The sequence below is a fragment of the Neopsephotus bourkii genome, unplaced genomic scaffold (genome assembly GCF_033783945.1).
Source record: "Neopsephotus bourkii isolate Nb327-2 ecotype Australia unplaced genomic scaffold, CSIRO-AGI_Nbou_v1 NB_845, whole genome shotgun sequence".
Taxonomy (NCBI): Eukaryota; Metazoa; Chordata; class Aves; order Psittaciformes; family Psittacidae; genus Neopsephotus; species Neopsephotus bourkii.
The window spans coordinates 1,624,848-1,645,958 of record NW_026901341.1 but is presented as its reverse complement, the minus strand read 5'-3'; the positions used below and the strand labels follow the sequence as shown (position 1 = coordinate 1,645,958).

General features: G+C 42.2%; 1 long non-coding RNA gene across 1 annotated transcript in view; it reads left to right on the top strand.

The window, feature by feature from the left end:
* The window catches only part of LOC133213756 (uncharacterized), a 532,499-nt gene that overhangs the window by 213,335 nt on the left and 298,053 nt on the right, over positions 1-21,111 (top strand). The window lies entirely within an intron of this gene.

The window sequence follows — 21,111 nt, the reverse complement described above, 5'->3', positions numbered from 1 at the left end:
GTTCAGATAACCCAGGGAAAGGAAAGGCAAAGTGAGGTCCAAACCCATAGCTGACATGAATCGGCCAGCTCCCTCAGAGTTAGGAGAGTCCAGCCAGCTGAGGACTGAGCCCTGTTTATATATTGTTTTCCTCCTCAGAGGAGTAAGTAAAGTTATCATTGAGGAAATGTTTTTGGGGTTGCCTTGCTAAAGCAACCTTGAAGAACCTTGCTATTCATCACAGCAGCACATTTGAGCACTGTAGCCCCAATAAATCAAAACATGCCAGGATGTCTGCAATTCCTAATCAACAGTTCTGAATTTCCACTCTCCCCAAACACCACCCTTAGAAAAGAAACAGAGTGGATGCCAATCTCCCTGCTGGTGCAAATGAGTAAACTTCCACTGAAACTGAAAAGCTTCGGCCAATTTAAACAAGCTAAACATTTTGGATCTGGTGTTGTTTCTGCTCCTGCTTTTTAGATCCCACAGAGCCCTTGCAGGATGAGCAACAATGAAAGCATTATCTCCTAAAGCAGCTTCCAAACAAAGGCTTGCAGTCCTTGACAAAGGACATCTCAGTACCCACAAGTTTTAGTTGAGGCAACAGAAGTGACTCGTTCAAGCCTCTTAGCTAAATAATAGCCAAACAAGGATGTGCCCAAGCTCTGGAGACCAGGTTGCAAGGTCCCTGTTTTAACCAAATATCTCTTCAATGAGAGACTTTAAAACGAGAAACCTTTTCATTTTTTTATTGCTCAAAGCCACAGCTACCACACTGAGACACATTCTGAGCTTTAAAAAAAGGCTGCTTTCACCATCCCTAATTTTCACTGTTTATAAGCCATGACTTTACGGAAGGATTTTTTTTGCTCCCTCTGCAGTTGAATATGCCCTGTATCTAGAGGGTAATTTTGGCTTTAATCTGCTCTAAACGCTAGAATGTCGGACAAGTGAAGCATTTGATGGCGATGATAATGAGTAGCCCATTAAAGGTAATTTTTAAAAAGTTAATGAGCTCTCACTGAGGGACCGACACGTACTGTAATGAAAAATGTTTGCATAAAGAATATAACTTTCTTGCTATTTATTTTACTTTATAGAGCCTCTATAAAACTTTTTAATGTGCCTTCAATTAATTCAGCAGTTTAGACGACGCTCCAGTTTTATTTTCCTTCTTTCTTTGCCATCGTAGGTTACAGAAATCCAGTTTGCTAAGGAAAGCAACTGATCACTCTCTTTTACCACCCTATTCTCTATTGAATATCCAGGGATTCAATTTCCCTCCTTCTCCCCCCCCTTCCCCCCCACTTAATTAAGGGAGCTCAGCAACAAAGTGATTTAGTGATAATGACTCTTGCCATTCCTTTAGCTGTGTGGTCACTGTTAGCCACTATTTGAATTTACCAGCATAAATAAAGCCCTTCAGTGACTAAACAAAGTTAAAGTAGCAATAAATTAAGGCTGCCATGTACACTTGGTTAAACCTTTAGCCAACATAAATACAAGCAGCCTTTTGCTGTGATTTGCTTGGTACAACGACATCATACATTTCCAAATAGAACATCAAAACCACAGCCAAAAAGCTAACACAATTCCCTTACGTGAATCAAATTGCAACAATCTAGAGTCTGTTGCAGTGACTGCTCAGTTTCTGGCTTCTATGCCATCTACTCTCATGTGACCACATTATAAAATAATCTATATGGTGATCTCCATTTTGCATTTTCTGCATGATTACATTTTGGCAAGGGGACTCCTATGTCATCTCTCTCTGCAAGAATGCTTTGAAAGTTACTGAAACATCAGAATTTGCCAGCACAGAGTCAAATCCAACCTTCTCCTCTTGAATCAGATCCTAGGAAGAATAAAAGCTATAAAGGACTGTGTCCAGAAACAAAGAGAAAGGCAAATAAGGCTCCAAGAGGCCCAAGCGGAGGCTGTGCTAACCAGAGCTAAAGCTAGGCAGAGCTGATGGAGAGAGACTCTGCCTGGTCAGATGATACATTTTTTAGGTGGTGGGGAAGACAACAAAGGGGCACAGGGGGACACAAAAGCTATTATGGTACCTTAGGTTTTCTCAGAGCATACCTAGAACATAATTAAGTTTACCTTCTGATCCATCAGAGCCTCTCCCAGGGAAGCGTCTACACTGTGGGACAACACACAGCCCAGAGACCTGAGCTACCTTTACATAAAGCAGTTTCATTACTGAGCACAGTCTCACTGCAGAGGACCAATCCCACCAAGTGGTGATTCAATCCATCAACACCAAAATGAGCCTGGGTCAGAGGCAGAAACCTCAACAAGAAGACAGCACCTAAAACCCTTCAGATATAAGGCGGCTGCTCCTTTTGAGAGCTTTTGTCCCCTGCAGGGTCGATTCTGGCCAGCTGGGAGCTGATCAGGCTCCTTTTCACAGGATAAATGGAGGTACTCAGCTGGCTCCTATCAAGCACTGTTAGCCCTACTGCTCATGGTAGAGGAAGTATTGCTTCTTTAGGTGCATCTGTGACTAGCACTTCCAAAAGCACAACAGGCAGCTCTGCTAAACTACGACACAGCTCATTTTGAACTACTACTACTCCTGCTTAAACTAAAGCCAGAAGTGTTGGTGGATGCTGACCCTGCTGCTGAGCTGACAATCCCTGTCCTCAGGTATCTGCGAGCTTCTGTATAATAGTGATTAAAAAGAGAAGTGTGGAGTCCCTGTGAGCTGCTGGAATAAAGGAAAACTATTCTTCTCTTTTCCATTGTATGCCCACCTCCGCAGCAGCCAGGTTTAACCCAGAACTACGGTTTATTGCTGGAGTCATGCTCTTGTATTTGTTCTCTAGTAACAATTTCTTTGCTAAGTAAAGCGAAGCAGTGCAAGAAAGAATCAAATGGAAATTGCATCACAGACGTGTTATTGATCCAGAAACGAGCAAAGGATGAAAGAGAGGGAACACCTCTCTGAGCCCGTGTGAATGACACAGAATTAAAAAAGGAGAAAGCTTAATAACTAGTTGGTTTTAACTTTATGGTGTAGCCATAAAAATGGCAATGAGAACATTTTGCCTCAACCAGTTTTGTGCTGAGCTGTATAATTTTATGTCACTATTTATATTTTCATCATGGAAGTTTTGTTGGAAGAGAAGCACTAGAAAAATACGGTGAGGTTAGCCCTCACAACAGATTATACTTTTATAGTACTCTAAATATGAAGACATAGAGCAAAGTCACTCATATGTCAGCTTTTCTCTACTCTCTCTCTATTCTCCTAAGCCTGTGTTGAGTACTAATTCTTGCCTTCTAAATGATGACATATTAAGGATGAAAAGGACTTCACGTTGGGTTTTTTCCCCTCCCTTTCTTTTTATTATTACTTTTGAAAGATCTGTAAAAGGCTGAAATGTCATCCAGGCCTCTATGAAGCCAGTCAGCACAATGCTTATTAAGCACAAGACAGAAGATGTGATCTATTTTTAATTAAGCCATCTTTGAACAATACACTGTAAAGAACCTGACTTTTGAACTGCAGGGCAATCAGTGAATGGATGGTGGGTGAACTGAAAGTAAACAGGGGGAAGAATTCCAAATACAGAGAGGGCTCAGAGGGGATTTCCAAAAAAAAAAAAGAGAGAGGTTTTCCCAAGGAAAGAAAAAATGAAGATTTTCTTATTTTGAGAGTACGTTTCATTCCCTATTTTGACTCACTTTTCAAAGCCACATCAGGTTGTTTGTAGAAACAATTTGTTAGCAAATACATGGTTCTCCTCTGCCTGGAACATTAGAAACTGCAACATATATACAACACTTACTGATGTTTAAGTATCAATCAGATTGTGTATTATTTGAGCAGAGTACACATTCAAGTCCACTTTACACCGTTATGGAACAGACTAAACAAACCTGACCTCAGGGGTGACCCTCATAGGATCCCTAAAGATTGCAAATGTATAGTAGGCAGTCACCATGAGGCTTTTACAGCCTGGTAATGGCATGCAAATGACACTCTGTCTCTGTAAGGCAGCCAAATTCTGGGGTTGTATATGAGAGTAATTTCCTGAAGAATTTGGGGAAAATGTGATACTTTTCCTTTTATGTATGAAATTCACAACATCTCGTCCTTTTCCTAGAGGACTACAGGGAAAGTGCTGACAAACTTATCGCCAGGCCGTACTGTTCACTGTAGCAGCACCTCCCCAAAACTCTCCCTCTCTAAGTGCAGTGGGCACATTTCCCTGTACTCAGAAAGAACCCATATGCAGAGCCCAGTTTCCACATCCCATGCTCAGCACCTCACTGACCTATCTGTGTATTCTCCACCAGGGCCCAGCTTCAGGCAGCAGATGAGGGGAGATGCTCTGAATTGTCCCGTGGAGGATGCATTCTCCCCCTCCAACACTTACACAGGGTGCAAGGAAACCGGTTGTAGTTAGCTCCTTAAAATCAGTGGGAATCCTACTTGTTCCCCTCAGGGCTGCATTTTTTTTTAACATGGAACTGAATGATTTGGTTTGGAAAGGACCTTTAGAGATGATCTAGTCCAAACCCCCTGCCATGGGCAGGAATACCTCCCACTAGATGATGCTGCAGATGATTCAGCATGAGTGAAGCTGTCTAGTGGGTCTCACGCCAGTGCAATGGGTGAAGGCTTAGCTTAGGTTGCTCCACCACTGAGGATTAGGACAACAGTCACACCAGCAGCTGCACCTACATGTCACAGATGTAACTTCTTGTCCGCACAGCTCATATCTTTCTTGGCACTTCGAGTGCTGTAGCTGTGTTATTCCAGTTTTGCTTCAAGGCTTCCACTGCAGCTGTGTATACATTTGCCATAAATCAGCTTATCTGTTCCCACTGGAGCTCTTAGCAGAAGAAAAGACACAGGGAGGGAAAGGTAAATGCATCTTCCACAAGCCTTTGTTCTATGTACACTGGCTAGTAAAGGACCTGGATCATCCTGGCATAACACAGAGGAACCCACTTGTGGTTCCACCCTGGGCTTTGAAGAATCAACCCACTCTAGTCAAGCAGCTCCAAAGGACAGCATGCCATGGGCATGCTCCTCACTGTTTTTATGAGATCTCACAGATGGACATCTGTTTTGAGCCATTCCTATGACTGCTGAGACTCAGGAGGGCTTTCTTCCTCCCTGCCTGGCCATAATACTTCTGCTGTTCATTGGGAACCTCCCTAACATTACCTGTGTTTTTATCAGGTTGCTGAGGTGATGTTACTCCATCCACAGACACATCATGGATAACTAAAACCAAAATCCTGAGAACAGTACAGCAGCCCCACTTTTTCACACCACTTTTCAAGGGCTGTATTTGGTACTCATACCATGCAATTTCTTCCACCTGACCTGCTCTGTTGTGAGACACTGGTTACTACCTGGAGACAGGATTGTACAACAAGGACTTAATGCCAATTCATTATTCGGCCTAATAGGTTAGGATTCATCTGTTTGAAGCAACTGCATTAAATGGAGACCTGAGAAACACTGGTGAATGTAACAGAACAGTGTTGATTTAGCGTATCTGCTGTGTGGAGCACTTAGGCAGACATGGAATGTGCATCTATCTTCCTCAACGTACAGCTGTTCAAGGCTAACCTTAAACAAGGACTATACAAGGACTCCAGGGAGAAGTGTCGGGCTCCTATGCTTTTTAACAAAACAAGATTCAGTGAGACTTTGTCACTGTCAAGACCCACTCTAGCCATTTCCTCCTTTTCCCAGTGCCCCTCTTTCCTTCCTCTTCCCAGAAACACCCTATTGGTAAACTGCTTTCTTCCAACATATAACATTACAAACTTATGGGTATTTTCCTTTCCCCTGCAGTTCCAGCCTCTTCTGGGGGATTAAGTTATGCATACTGCATGAAAATAGGACCACAGGCTGGGCCTCTACAAGCTGCTAATTGAAAACCTTGTCAGAAGTAGGAGGAAGTGGCAAGAAACTTGGCAGGCCCTCCTGCTTTTCATGCTGTACTTAGCTCTTGGTACTTATGAATGGCAGCTCTGCAGTACTTTGCAGAGGTTTACAAGTTGTGCCAGTGCTGTCTCTGCAGTTACAGAACAACATGTTCTTCTTTATAAGCTGAAAAAACAGAAAAGAGCGTTTACATCCAGAAAGCCACATCCTGTGTTTTTCATCCAGGTAATACTGCCGCTGAAATGAAAGTAAAGGAGACAGAAAACAAGACTTCACATCAAACACATCAGATATGCATGGCTATCAGCTACAGAAAAAGCTGATGAGGCAATGTTATTCTTTGAAAAAGAGCATAAAAATCTGCATGCTAGATTCCTGGCAAAGATGATCTTAGGCTGTGATAGGTAAGACAGTCAAAGAGGGCACAGGGAAGATGCCTGGACCTGATCCTGCAGTTTTCAGTTGAATCTTCTTTAAAACACCAACTCACATGGGAGCTGAAGGATCCAACCCCATTAAAAATTACTACAAATTACCTGATATGAAATGCTTACATTATGAAACCAGGGATGATTTTGCATCTGTTAATGAGGATAATGACTAATATATTCAGGCAGTAGACGTGACAGCTGTCTGTATGTTTTCAGGGGCATGTATTTTTAGACGCCACTTACCTCCAAACATATTAACTACTACATTATCCCAATGTGATCCAAGCCTCCAAAGCTTAAGAATGCAGGTTAGATTTCTTTCTGCTTCTGCATCACTCAGTTACATCACACTGTCTCATTATTTGAAAGCTCTCCTAAATCTGCCACTCAGATCCTCAACTAAGTGCTATGGTAAAGGGAAGCGGCTAATGCCAGTGTGAAACAAAACAATTTGAAATCACAGTCCACTGAAACACTGCTTAAACACAACTGCACTGCCTGCTGCTCCATTTTAACTAGTTTAATCGCTTGCTGACCAAGCAGGGCTTATAACTGTTAAGGAATATATGTTTGTACTTTTCTTCTATTTTTCAAAAACAGAGATTTACAAGATGAGCTCCAATTGTAAGACAAAAGTCACCCCATTAAATCTTAACAGATGTTTCTCAAGTTTAGAAGATTAAGAAAGATTTCAGCATCAAAAATCAAAGAAAATATTCTATGACCTTAAAAAAGGATAAATCACAAAGCTCTAAACAAACCAAAAGTCCACTTTGACAGCTGCATCTGACTGAATTGATGAGGTGCTATTGATGTTTGGATTAAACTATGCCTCTGTGATCAAGTACTCAAACATGGGATAAAAGAGGAATATATTCTTTAATCCCACCAACTAATTTTGTGTAGGCAGCAGTCACAGAAAACAGTGGTTACAGAACAAATGCTGGAAGTGGCTTCACTTTTGCTTATTGACAAAGCTATTTTTATTTCATTAATTCACCAAGTATACTATCAGCGTTTAAACTAACACAGGGAAATCTATATCAGGCACAGTATTCTCCACAAACAAATCACAGAAAATTTCAAAGTCATTAAAGGTAGAATCAATAGGATATGATTCTGAAGGGCTAGAAAGATGCAGTGCTAAAGTGTAATAGAAAAATTAGATATTGATTATTTTATATAATCTTGATAAACAAAGTAAACAACACAGGAGATTCCAGCTCTGGTTTTATAGCATCTCTTCTCCAAAAAGGAAAAGTACAGGTTAAGAGACAGTTAAGTAACCTTTTAATTATTGTCCTCATCTATCACTATGTAACCCTAGAAACTTCCCACCTCTTGGAGAAGACTACGTGACATGTGCTTTCCAAAACTCCCAGCAAGGGAGGAAGCAAAAGCTAGGCTTCAGATGCTACATTAGTGGGAATCCATGTAGAAGAAACTCTCAAACAAAACTAGCAACCTGGATACCTGGATTCTCATCTGTCTACAACTGGGAAAAGGCTTTGGGGCAAACGAGAATCAGACCTATAATGTTTAAGCAGTGACACTGTGTCCACTGCTGTATCCTGGGATACCTCCTGGTTCCAGACCCATCACACGCAGGATACTGTATGAAGGAATGGGAAAGACTCTGGCTACTTGCAGGAAGACCAGACCCAGGCTGACACCAGGTTGTGCCACGCAAAAGTGACAAATGATATGAAACATAAAAGGGAAGAATGACAATGTCTTCACCTGACTTACAAACCTAAAAAAGGTATATTCTCAGCTTTGGGATACTTTAGACTCTTTATATGCATGTTTTCAGCAACAAGTTGGATGCAAAAAGAACTTTACATTGCTGTCAGTTTATTGTCTTTACAATCACTTGTTCTTGAGGGATGCCAAAACACACAATAATGTGGCTGGAAAACACCATATGAGAAAACGTATGTGGGAATATGTCCATTTATTAATGGTTATTTATATAAAAGGATTGTCTTTCTGTGTTATAGAAAAATACACAGAATGTTGACAAAAAAGTTTGAGCTTATTGCTGCTTCTTAGTTTCAGCTGGATAAAATAAATCTTTGCCATTCTTTGTTTCAAACTCTTTTTTAACTCACAAATATATCTGCTTCAGAATCATAAATATGAAACCAAGCAACACCACTGGTTATGATTTATACAGCCGGTCTGTGACTATTATGCAAAGGCAGGTTTTACCATTACAATTATATTTATGTAATTCTGACAGTTTTCTTTGTGTTGCTAGGGAATTCTGTAAACAAACCAAATAAAACCACAGGGTACTTCAATAGCAGTGACAAAATTTCATAGCCACAATACTGAGAATATGGTCTAATTATTCTATAAACACACTTTGATTTGTTTACTTCAGTGTCAAATTAACTTCAAATATGTAACAACAGTCACTGATTTGATATGGTATACAATACTGCCAGAGACTGCTTTCATTGTAGTGCGTGTAAATCTATCTCTTTTGAAAATGAGTTCATTTCTGCAAGCGGCTCTGCCGTACATTGTGAATACTAAACAGGGAAACACATATGCAACTTATTTAAAAGAAAATTATTTCCAATGGATTTTGCTATGATCCAGCATATTTGGGCTCCATTTTCTTTTTCCTTTTGCACAGTAGAAGGAATAATTTCTAGGAAGATTAATAACTCATGACTTAACAGAAACAAATTATAATCTCACAGGGGAAAAATGAGCCAAACTAACCTCATCTCCATCCATGCAGTTGCCCTGAACCAGTAGATTGTGCTTACTTTAAGAGGAAGACAGAACTTTGACATTATAACCAATATATAAAACTGGGACACAAACCAAATTTCTTGAGCAGTTGCAAAGAACACTGATCCTGGAAAGATGCACTGAAGAAACAAATGATTACACTGCGGTTTTCATTTCATACTATATTTGACTGAACTCTAATCCAGGGAAAACATCAACGGCTTACAAAAAAAACAGCTTAAAAAAGAAGCTCTTCACTGTGAGGGTGGCGAGGCACTGGAACAGGTAGCCCAAAGAAGTGGTAAATCCTTCATCCCTGGCAGTGTTCAAGGCCAGGGTGGACAGAGCATTGGGTGACATGGTCTAGGGTGAGGTGTCCCTGCCAACAGCAGGGGGTTGGAACTGGATGATCTTAAGGTCCTTTCCAATGCAAACCATTCTGTGATTCTATGTTGAATTTTTGCTCTGTTTAGGGAGCTACTTTCTGGGGAGCAGTTGCTGCATGCCATGACCATCAGTGATGGCAAGCAACAGATTCAGTAATGGCAGCCACTGCTCTGCACAAATTACTTTGAAGTGGCTCGTGATACACATGCCACAGCTTGGAAAACCCTGGCTGGTGTCACAAAGTGCCTTTCACAGAGAAGGATCTCCAAATGGTTCACAAGTTGCACATGCTATAGACAGGTCAGAAGCCCACTCACTGAAACAAGACCAGCTCAGGATGGAATGAGGCTGCCAAATGGCATCTGTAAAACTAAATAAGACCATTAAGCAGATAAAAAGAAGTAGTCCCATGTTCTGCCAGTGCCAGCTGCTCCTGTCCATTTGCCTACATGGTACTGGGAAGTGAGACAATATCCAGTGGACCAGTCTCCCTCTCAGCAAGTGAGCAGTTGATGTCCCCCTCACAAGGATATAATGCAGAGAAAAGAAGACAGGAGCAGGGACTTGGGACCTGTCCCAAAAGCAGAAGGGGGTAAAAATGTTAGTTATGAGAGATATCACTCACGTGCAAGGTCTCTCGGCTCTGGACTGGAGAATTTCCTCCCCTGGCATAAAGTTTTGCAGTTTCATTAGGCAGGCAGAATGCACTAACCCATGCTGGAATTTCTTCAGCAGACCAAACACCCATTCTTCCCTGTCTGGAAACAGGAAGACCTGCAATGAGGTGGGAAAGATGAATCTCCATTTTTTAATCTTCACAATAATAGGCCTTTAGCAAGTCTGTGTGAGACACTGACTCAAAAGAGAGAGGCATACATCCCTTTAACTCCACACCACATGGCTTTCCTACCATGGATGATGTGACTGCATCCCAACCTGTTTATTCAAGCTGTCTGCTGTGAAAAAGAGCAAAATATTTGTGTTTCAATAACTGAAATGTCAAAATATTGCAGAGAATCACTGGAAGTTTGGGGGATCCTGCAGGGATTTCAATTCCCTCACCCTGTAAGGCAACCTCCCGGGGTTCCCAGGTTTCTCATGAACAAGACAGACACTATTTTGGCAATATGAGAGGGGGACAGAACAACCTCCTATGAGTGATTCCGGAGAACAAGGCTGGCTGCACAGCGGATGACAGTGTTGGGCTGGCATGCTTTCTGGCTCTGGCATGAGAAGTGATAATAAATAAATGGATTCTAGGGAAAAATAATTATAGAGACAAGATGTGAAAAAGCCACATAAAGAAGTGTTGTATTTCCTCTGGGACATAAGAAACCAGCTTGGCAAAGACTCCTTATTTACCTTTATACTCAAAGACTGGGGAAGGAATTGAGGAAATGGACTAGGAAAAGGCAGAAGATCTGCCACTGCATAGAGTCAGCCACCAGCATGTACAGATATCAGTACTGCTCAGGTTGCTTCAGCCTTCTTGTCTCTACATAAATACTTGCTGACACAACTCGCTCCTGTTCTGCTCTGGGACACTTAAGGAAACTTTGGACTCACAAAGACCCCAGTGACTGTGTACTGTGAAAGGATTTGGTCCCAGGATGCTAACATATATACAGTGTAATCATCAGCAACACACCACAGTGGACACCAGTGTTGCCAGCAGTGCACCTCAAATGGTGCCAAGCAGAGACACAAGGACTCACGCCCTTTAAAGGACTAAAATCTTCAGGAAGAAAATACTGGATTTACAGTCAAACTGAAACAATCTAGGGATTCATGGAGAACTTAGAGTTTTAATACTTGTGAGGTAGAAATTGTGGAAATAAACAATGAAGTTGTGGAAATTAGAGGTTATTATTACAAAGCCTCTACTTAAGGGATAATGTTCTTGGCAGAGAAATATATGAGGTAATAAACTGCATTAGTAGGTGATAATACTCCCAAAGCAAAAACTGCAGTGATGGCTGAGTAAGTAACCACAAACACCATTATACAATAAGAGATAGGATAAAAGCCATCATATTGTGGCTTCTAAAAATATTTCATATACACACATTATTTTCCTCCATTACTAGTGTGTTTAAGAGTATTGTGCTTCATCCTTCTTGGCATTTCCATATTTACCCAAGTAGTACAGATGAAGTCTAAACAAATTCATTCAGAGGTGAGCCTTTGGACACCTGACCCACCTTATATCCATTGTTAAGGCTATACAGATGGTTTGTAGATCAAGTTCATAGTTAGGGAAATATTTTCAGCTTCTCAGAGTCCCTCCTATATAGTTCTGCACTTCCATAAGCATAGGAGTATAGCAAGGAATCAAGGGGAAAGGATCATCTTCCCAGAAACCTGTGGTCTATCCCTCTGGGAGCACTTCCACTTGCACAGATTATATAGAGCCCTTGGTCAGCTCCTCAAGCTGATGGGGGTATAGAGAGCAAATCCCTCCTCCCCATCCTTAGCTCTTAGTTTTCTCAAAACCCACTCCTCCCTCCAACTTATTCAGGGTGAATTTCATCCAAAAGAAATAAATCTTGCAGCACACAGCCCATATGGTTAGCTGAAGCAAAGCAAACGAAGAAATACAGCAAGCGCCTTATCTTCATCTTTCTTGTACTTCAGACTTTGCTGCTTGGGGCTCTAATGGCCTCTTGGGCTATTCCAAGACTGGTAACAAGGATTCCCTTTTTTCCCTCATTATGTACGGCTGAAAAATCTTAACTGTTTCACAAGCCATGAACTTCACTGCCATTATTCCTGACTCCATCACGTCACTGTAAGCTTGCTTTATGTGTATGGAGCACACACCAACCCCAGGCTACACTTAAACTCGCTTGGAGATGGAAGCAGAACTCAAGATGCCATTGTTATGTGCAAGTTCCCAAGAAAATGATTCTTCCTCTACAGTTTGCACTGACTGACATTGAGCATCCATGAGCAGGAGGTGTAATGGAGCTCATTTTGCTCTATAAAACACTGCTTAGCTCACAGCCACCTACCTGGCTATTACTCAGTTTCCAGAAAAGGAGAGGGTGCTGGAGCCTCTGGAAAGACCAGTTTCGAGCTCAGGAAGTTAGTTCTCTAGCCAGCTTCTAAAGGCAACCAAGAGAAACTCATTCCTCCAATGGACTGATGAAAACTGTTATTCTGTGAAGTCAGTTGCCTGGAATGAGGACCTATCCCTGCCTCTAGAGTTTGGGTTCCCTACACTGGGGCTACCCTCTACGAACACACTTCCCACTCTGGAACAGTGGCAGGTTTGTGTGCAGCAGCTCTACCATTGACCCCTCTCTAGCTCATTTAATGAGTTTGTGAGAACACTTCAGTGACTCTTTTCTGGAATGGTTTCATGGATCCAAAGAGAGAAGGGCAGAGATGATGGGGGTCTGTCACAACAGGCCTTAAATAGTTTGTCACCATATTTCTTATGGGCCCTCTTTAAGGATAGAAAGGCCACGATAAGGCCCCTCTGGAGTCTTGTATTCTCCAGGCTGAACAACCCCAACTCTCAGGTGTCCTCTTAGGAAAAACATTCCACCCCTCTGATTAATGAATGCACTGATTTGCACCCCTTACCTTTAAAAATGGGCCCTTCCAAAGCCTGATAATTCATCTTTTATTTATCATGTTGATTTATGCCTTCTGGAGGTGAAACACAAATAACACTGTCCTTCTGTTAGCAGACAAGAAGACTTCCCTGCACCCAAGCACCCCACCATAACCGTCACACAAAAACAACAGGCTCTGCTGCTACCTTGGGCTTTATAACTCCTAGTGGCACTTCCAAAACTCAACACCAAAGCAGCAGAGCTATTGCTCCAAAGGGTAAACTGAAACTTTACCATCTGTTTCTCTAGGAGCCTTTCATTCTTTGACCGTTCTACCTACCGAAGGACCAACATTAATCGATTAAACTCACCCTGCCATGGACAGGAAATCCCAATAGGAGGCAGCTGCCCAGAAGGGATGAGGACCAGTTAGAGGCTGGAACTGGAGTTCTGGAGATCAGCATTTATTTCTCCATACTGCATAGATTTCCTGTGCAGTCTTGGGCCAGCCACTCGATCTCTCTGTCAGCTGGCTCTGTGTCTGTTACAGTCAGGTCCACATTGCTATGTCCTTCCAGTGTGCCTCACTTGAGACTGCTGGGTTGGGCAGCTCAGAGATCAGCAGGTTTTTCATGACAGCACAACCCAGTACAAACTCTACCAGTCTGCAGCAAGAACCCTCTTCCAGAGATGGCTGTGCCACCTGGGGACATTCTCAACACCCAGTATCTGTTACTTACCTAAACTGAGTCCCACCTCTATCCTGGTGGCACTGGCAAAAAGGCTCATCATGAAATGCTCTCCCCAAATCTGCATCCAGCAAATTGAAATTGCTCTGCTCAAATCATCTGTTTAAGATAGCATTGTTCATTTTGTCTTCCAGTGACTACCAGCAGCTGTTTTTGAGCCTTGCCTTTCTGTTCTACCGTGAGCCTGAAACAGCTATATCCACCTTTACTCTCCTCCCCTCTTTCCCTAACGTAATACGCAATTTCTCCTACCTGCTGCCAAACCCACCTTGTCTCCAAACCCCAACCCCAGTTTTAGCACACATACACATTCAGCCTACCCTACACACCAGCTATCTCAATTCAGCAGCATTCCAATCCTGAAGATGCCTTGTCCAGGCAAGAGTAAAATATTCACTTCACTAGCTCTTTGCATCTAAGGAGTACAAACAGCCATGAAACTCTCTTGGGCAGGAAAGCAGGAAGACATTAACTGTAAAATCCTTCCCAAGGTATTTTCTGTGAGTCCTCAAGGGATGACATCACCTTGCCTGAAAGTGGGCCCCTCACACACTTTCAGAGAAGTTTGATTCATTTTCTACTATCATTTGCTAACCCAATAATCAATAAACTGGTCATTGGTTAACAATCAGTTTAAACCAACCCATCTGGCTTTACCTTTAACGGATTAGGGACAATGCATATGATCCCTTTTGCAGGCAGAGTTATTACACTGAGAAAAAACATCTGGATCGTTTTCAGCTCTTGCAGCTGCTTGCAAAGCCTTGGACACAACAGCAGCAGTATTAAGTGAGCGACACAACAGCAGCAGTATTAAGTGAGCAACACTCCCACTACAAGGGCTGGAACTGGTCCCTTTGCAATAAGCATGTATTTTTACCTATAAATGGGTTTCCAGGCCTTAACATCTGAGTCAGATGTGCCTCTGTTACCTGAGAACTGAAAAGAAGCAAAGCCAAATCCAGAGCAGGCCTATTCAGAGGAAGACCTATAGAAGTACCTGAAAGCAATATAAGGCTTTAGGATGTTTTTTATATCTTTTTAAAATATAAATATATTTCCTACTTATCATACTAGCTTATAAAAAGGAATATGCCCTTATGAGTAAGTCTAACTGATGATATTTTTTGCCTGTCCTTTTAAATATCCAACACAAGGATAATGGTAACTTTTTTCCCAAAGCCTTTTTTTTTTTGCCCTCAGTGGAGTCTTCTCTCTTACCTCCTCACACTTGTACACGTGTAAGATGAATACCAGCTGCATTACCAGCTATGCTGCCAGGATTGTGTGCAAGAACAAAAGTCTGGGGATTTCTAGCACATGCATTTGGTGTGTCAGACACTTCATGGAGTGCTGCAAATCCCCAGTGAAGGCTTTGGATTTGTGTATATTGGCCGTAAGCAAACACATTTCTTCTGTATCCCTCAGTGCTCACAGAGGCCTTGTGCCACTCACTTCTCCATGTGAGCGAACCAAACTGGCTTTCATGCATGTGCTGCACCAGGTTATGTCTCTGCTGAAAGTCAACCCAAGGAAAAACAAATTAGTAGATATCACAGTTCTTTGTGTTCTTTTTTCCAAAGACCAAATACATTTGGGACACAGAATAGGCAGAAAAAATTAATGGAAACCTATTTAAAATATTAACCCTCCCACCATGGTAATGAGGTTTCTGTGTCTTTCTCCTCACTTCACTTTGACATGTTCTACCTTACACATTCTATTACTACCAACGCACAGGGCAGTAACACACCTTCCAAATCAGCTGATGCCAGCTGATGGTGCAGACATAAGACCTAAAAACTACTCAACGTGTTAAATCACACTGCGAGCTGTTGGGGGAATTGCTGCAAATGACTGTTCCTGAGATTCACAGAAGAAAAAGCCCAAGCCACATATAACAGGTAAGGGTTTCTATTTCTGCACCTTCAGTAGAGCAATTTGTAGCTGACAGGATGTGACAAGCATCCCACTAGAAAAATATTACTTCCACAGATGAGCTTCAAACCCATGGGATCATCAAGGCAGAGGATGGGGGAAAGTGGGGGGCGGTAGGGGAAGTTCTCTGCTCACTGAAGTTCAGTCAGATGCAGTAAATATCATCAGCAACTGTGCATTGACAAACCATCCCTCCAAGGTCTACAGGTGAGGCAAAACTGGGATTAATGTTCTTAATTCATCATGTTCAGATTTCTGCATGAGTTCTGAGGACTGTCCTGTTCCATTGCTTATATACCCTGGGCATACAGGAGTGCTACCACATCCTTCCATCAGTGCAAACTGAGATCTGGTGTCAAACTGAGATCCTGATATCCCTCTAACAGGAGGAAAAGTGTATTTCCAAATCAAAAAGATTTTGGCCCAGTTCTGAACAGGTAACTTTCCAGAATTTCCCTAAGATCTTTTTCTTCTGTGTCTGCTCCCATGTGGGAACCAAAGCTTTGAGAGGCAAGGTCATAGCCAAGGGGTAGGAAAACGGTCATTCAATAGGAAGGGCACAAAGGGCAACTGGGAAACTATGTATTCAGTAAATCAGAGCTACCTAAAAATTCGAAGTGCATGGCCCATAACTTCTCTGAGATGCCCAGTCTTCTAACAAATTTTCTTGCCAAGACCTAAGTAAAAGACTAATAAGGCTGAAGTCTCAGTTTAAAAGGTGAAACTTGGTACCTAAGCAAACTGTTCAGTAAACCTCATTGCAAATTAAAAGGGCCAGTAGCCCAGACTGACTATAAAATGGGCCCAATGGCTTATGCCACTGTCTAAATAGCAAGAGGCTATACCTGATTCTAAAGTCATAGATTCTCCTTTGTTGAGTTCAGGAGGTCTGCAAAGCAGAAGGGAGACAGGATCCTGTTGTTGTTCTGTTAAATGGCAGGAAAGGGCCTTCCTTATTCAGTCCAAGAGCAATTATTTAGCTGTAGAGCACTTGTGGGATGGGCTCTCCTCTAGAAGCCACAGAGAAACCAGGCACCAAACAGAGGAGAAAAAGAATCTGATATTGCCAGAAAATCCTGTTATGTGTTGCTGTTAGAAGAGGCTTCAAACAAATGACCTTTTGGGTAGCCTATGTCAGTACTCAAGCTCAATGAATCATTTAGTCACTACTACTATTCATCCAGTTGCTATTGAATCTCACTACATCCAATTTAACAGCGAACAGCTACAACATTACCTAGCACATCCAAAGTCAAATACCCTCAAGCTACTCCAGAGAGGAACAACAGCAAATTAAAAAAGATGTAGATACCTTCAAGGCAGATACAAAAATACCAACAGAAAGGTGGCTCAGAGGTGTGCTACCTTTTTGAAATGGTTCCTTAATAGACTGTGGGTGTGTAAGAGGAACTGGCTCAGCTGCCTACAGTAGAAACCTTAATGGTTTTGCAACACAGTAAAACACACACCGAGCTGAAAGGAAGTTGGAAGACAGAAACCAAATTTGGGGTGAGAAAATAAAAGGGCCTCTGTACCTGGCAGGAAGAAGGGAGCATTAAGCTCAGCCAGGAGCTTGGAAACACCATGAGAGAGCCCACGTTAGGAACAGGCTGTTTTGCTGGTGAAAATGTCAGTTGTGAGTCTACCTGCCGACTCTGCAAATGCATTCATAAAAGCAGAGCAAGACAATTTAATAAGCTCACTCCTGCTGCCAATTCCTTTTCCTCCATTAAAAGAAATAACCCATCCCTCTGGTTCCAGTCTGCTAACCATCTGGCATAAAGCCCAAGCAGGGCTCGGCTCTCCAGCCCTGAAAAGGCAAGAGGTGAAATCCAGTCCTTGCTTAATACGAACAGGGTAAAGCCAATTTAAAAGTCTTTAAAAATCTATCTTTGATCGAAAGGAAGATGTTGTTTAATTGAAAAGGCTCCTTTTCTGGAACAGCTGGATTTTCCTCAAGCTGCAGCCACTTCAAAAGGATTCCCAGTAATGTCAGAGCTTCTTATGTTTAAACTGTCAGCATAGGAAGGGCTGCTACAGGCTTTCGTCTCCTTCAGGTTCCTAAAGACCTCTGGTGTATAAAGATCCATTTTAAGTAATATAAATGCTTTAAAAAATACAGAAAGGAGGAAAATGCTAAGAAAAAGAATTCCCTCCAAATATAAAGTTATCACAGTTTCTGCTGAGAACTGATTTCTGCAGCAGATAGGTATTTTCTTTAATATTAATACTTTTCTTTCTTGTTCCTTAATTTGCATAACATGTAAAGAGTAATGAGGTACCCACTGCTACAGACACCCAAAAACATGGTTTGGAGTTGCTGCTTTACTTCAAATGCACTGCATTTAAATGCAGATGGAAAATGCACTTAGGCAGGCATTATTATTCAATAAAGTGTGCCCTGTCATGTCTCATCATGCTTGACTAAAACTCTGTAACTGTGGCATAGATGGCATAAAAATAGGGATATGCAAGTATCTGGATGGAGACATAACATTCTCCTCCAGGGAGAGCAGACAGCAGCTTAGCAAAACTGATGTAATTCCCAAACCCCACTGAGCCCTCAAAATAAGATAGACTGGCTTTTTTAGACTTTCACAACTGCCCTACACACCTCAACTTTCATGACCCATGTAAGGATTTACCATTTGTGTACATATAGCTTCAAATTCCTGGAACACACTGTCTGTATAGATCAGCAGAAAACATAAAGCAATTGGCTTTAAAAATCATTCCTCCACACAGACAATGCTGAGGTCTGCTCAGGATTAAGGTAGGTGAACAGAGATGCATCTGTATTGTCAAATCTATGGGCTGCTCAGGGTTAAGGACAAAAGATTTGAGACCATTTCACTGTTGGACTGGGGAGAGCTGTGCCCTGGTGTCTGCAGAACATCAGGCAGGATTAGTCTCTGTTCCCTCAGCTCTCTGATGGACTCACACAGACCATATTCAGCTGGTCTGGATTCTCCTGCATCTCCACACCTTGCTTTTCCTGCGCATAAGCTCTAAGCACAGAATCACAGCCTGGTTTGGGTTGGAAGGCACCTTAAAGCTCATTCAGTTCCAACCCCCTGTCACAGGCAGGGACAGCTTCCACTAGAGCAAGTTGCTCCAAGCCCCATGAACCTGGCCTTGAGCACTGCCAGGGATGGGGCAGCCACAGCTTCTCTGGGCACCCTGTGCCAGGGCCTCACCACACCTCAGGAAAGAGCTTCTGCCTAAGATCTCATCTCAGTCTCCTCTCCGTCAGCTTAAAGCCATTCCCTCTTGCCCTGTCACTACTCTAAGAGAATTTCTGTTCAGCAGCTCATGTAAGCTTTGGCACTTTCCCTCCTGGACTTAGATCTCTTAACAGTGAGGTCCCCTGTGAATCTTGTCCATGTGTTTCTTTCTTTGTGCTTAAATTCCTCACTTGCACAATAAGAACCACAGGACTTCAAGGGGTATTTGTGAGGACAAAACAGGGCTGCTCAGAGACTGTAGGAATGGAAGTCATAAAGTGAGACACTGCAAAACACACGACAAGAAAATCTTCTAGAAGATATGCACATATTTAATAACAACTCATTTTTGGGTTCCCCATGCATGAGAACCCATACAGAATCCTCTGTCATGTCATAGTCATACCAGTATATTCCCCTTACAGCCACTGGGGTGGCTGGTTTTCTGAATACTCATGTTTGCTCTCAGTAAATTTGGGAGTGAGGGACAAAAGGTTAGATTAGGACAATTAAAAGCTTATTCTATTACCAACTACTTGAATTGCTATGCCACCTCCATGCTGTCCCTGGTGCCATTCTATTAGTTTTTGGAATTACAACAGGGACAAATTTGGCTCAATGTGCTTAAATATTTTTTTGTATTTGATACTCATGACTGTATTTATATCCAAAGCAATATGTCTCTTATTACAAACATAAGTCTTTGTAATGGCATAAGCCCTGAATGCATAGGACATTTAGCCCATAAAAATAACCAAGGTCTGATCCAGTCTCCATTGAAATCATCTACAAAACTCCCATAATTTCTGATGGGAAAAGAATCAGGCCCCAGCTTTTCTGCCCTTAGAGGGGAGAGCTGCATTATGAGTTAGTGGTAATATCCCCATATTGATGAGTCACTCATTTTGCAGTACATAACATTTTATGAAGTAGAGAATCACTTTCCCTAAGCAATTACAATTTTGAGACAGATCTCAGGCCCTGGCAAGTTCCTTTGTTTCACAGCCCACTCCTGTGTGGCACTACAGCCATTCTTAATGCCCTGCCTGGTTATTTGCTAGGGTAAATAACTGGTAAAATGCAGTTTCTGCAATAAGAAGAGGTCCCAGATGGATGTTAAAGTGTAGGTTAAGATTCCAATGAGTGAGGGTTTTCCTTAAATTTCTCATCCCATTTCTTCACCTTCTTGATTAGGGACCTATCAGTAAGAACAAGAACATCCACCTCTGAAGCACATTAGCCCCACTGAAAGGAGTCCCCTTTAACCCTTGCCCAGTGTTCAGTATGAACAACAGAAGCTTATCACGTATGTAATAACACGAGCAAGTGCAACTACTACAGAAGTCTAAAAACCTCTGTGTGTTACCACAGCACTGGCAGAAATGTGGACATTACTTCTACCACATCTTGGGAAATACTTTCAGACCGCTAACAAAATCCTCCCGTTTCTCCAGCAAGGCTGCTAAGATCTGATGGGAGCTCTGCCCACAGGAACAATGGCTGCACTAAGAGCATTCTGACATTCACTGCTCCATCAGAGGGAAAAGTATGTGTTGGTACCAATTGCTCAGCTTTAGCCAGTGAAAACAGGAAGATTTAATTTTAGGGGATGAAGCCTCCAAGCCACTCCTCTGTATTAAGAAAGAGAAAAGATGTAAAAATGGACAGGGCGTCTAAAGGCATTTGCTAGATTGGTCCGCGGGGGTGGCTGTGTTCTGCTCAATTCGGAAGCGCTCTACAATACTTAAGCAAAGCATTACCTTGGCCACTTGCTCTCTCTAGTGGCCGTATGGCGAATAACCTAAGCCTTCAGCAGCTCGTACAACGTTCCAAATGTTTCTACAGGAGAAACACTTTTAGAAAAGACAAAACTACACGCTTTAAACGGAGATCATTAAACATTTGATCTGCCACTCCAAGCTTTGTCCTCTCACCATCAGGCTGGGGAGGATGTAGGAAACAGGACTGAAGTATGTGATTTTCCTCTAACAAACCTCGTTCAGCTGCTAACTGAACTCCCTGCTTCAAGTTCTCAACATGGTCAAAGCACCCTTGAGGCACACTGCTGATGTAGAGCATGACTTCAGATGGGGTAGAGGGATGACTCCAACAGTGAAGATCCCAGTTCTGTTTAGCTTTTACATGGTACAATACAGAGTAGAACCTGCTCAAAGT